Here is a 1416-nt window from a genome sequence, read left to right on the forward strand (position 1 = left end):
GCTAAGTACTGCTCTGAACTAAGTAGAGCCAGAGACAGCAGGGATCTTCTAGGTTTGCTCCTCCTCGAAGAACCACTGCTTTAGAAGTTAGGAGGAGGAAGATTAATGCCCCATCCTCTCAGCGTGTTACACCCAAGGTAGGGCCTTCATCAGGTGAGCAAGGAGCTCAACAAAAGGCAGCATCCACTTCAGCCACACAGACCCTGCATGTTGTGAGCTTAGCAGAATAGGAGATGGGGGCCATGTGAGAAGTACTGATACTGTGCTCCTCTAAACTCCAACGGAGAGCCAGGGATAAGAAGCCCTTGGTATATAGTTTGCCAAGTTGGAAAAAGGAGGGTAGGATTTATCATTTGTTGTTGATCCTTAAAACAATTTACAGGGCTTTCAAATGACTGGGTTTTTAAAGATTTTATTTTTTAATATTTATTTTTATTTTAGGTGTATGTGTGTATTGCCTGCATGTAGGTAAGTGCATCTGTGCTGTGCAATGCCCGCGGAGGACAGAAGAGGCTGTCAGATCCTCTGGAACTGGAGTTAGGTACAGACAGTTGTTAGCTGCCATGTGGGTGCTGGGATTTAAACCTGGGTCTTCTGCAAGAACAGTCAGTGCTCTTAACCGCTGAGCCATCTCTCCAGCCCCTAAAGATGTTTATTTTTAATTATGTATGTCTATGTGTGGGTATGTACACAGGAATGCATTTACTGGAGGAGGCCTGAGGTATCCAATCCCCCTTTAGGTAGAGTTATAGGTGGTTGTGAGCCCCCTGATGTGGGTAATGGGAACTGAATTCAGGTCCTCTGAAAGAGCAGTACACACTATTAACTACTAAGCCATCTCTGCAGCCCTGCATAGTTTTTAAAAATTATTTTGGAGACCGAGAGATGATTAAATGAGTAAAGGCTCCTGCTACCAAGCCTAACAATCTGAGTTTGATCCCCAGGACCCACATAGTGGAAGGAGAGAATTGACTCTGCAAGTGGTCCTCTGACCCCTATTGTACTGTGCCACAATAGCATACACACATACATAAATAAATGTATTAAAATTTTATACAAAGCCGGGTGTGGTGGCTCACGCCTTTAATCCCAGCACTTGGGAGGCAGAGGCAGGCGGATCTTTGTGAGTTCAAAGCCAGCCTGGTCTACATAGTGAGTTCCAGGACAGCTGGGGCTACAAGAAGACCCTGTCTCAAAAAAAAAAAAGACAAAAAAAAAAAATTTTATACAAAATAAATATTAAAATTTTAATATGATAAAAATATGTACAAATAAGCAAATGTAAACAGTATAATTTTAAATGTTAATATAAATGCCTTATGGGCTTTGGTGATATATATAAAATAAGAAATGTTATGTTTTAATTTTACCTTTTATTGTCGTTTAGTTAGTCCTTTCCATTTTCCACTTTTTTCT

Source organism: Nannospalax galili, unplaced genomic scaffold (assembly GCF_000622305.1).
Source record: "Nannospalax galili isolate Female #2095 unplaced genomic scaffold, S.galili_v1.0 scaffold11, whole genome shotgun sequence".
Taxonomy (NCBI): domain Eukaryota; kingdom Metazoa; phylum Chordata; class Mammalia; order Rodentia; family Spalacidae; genus Nannospalax; species Nannospalax galili.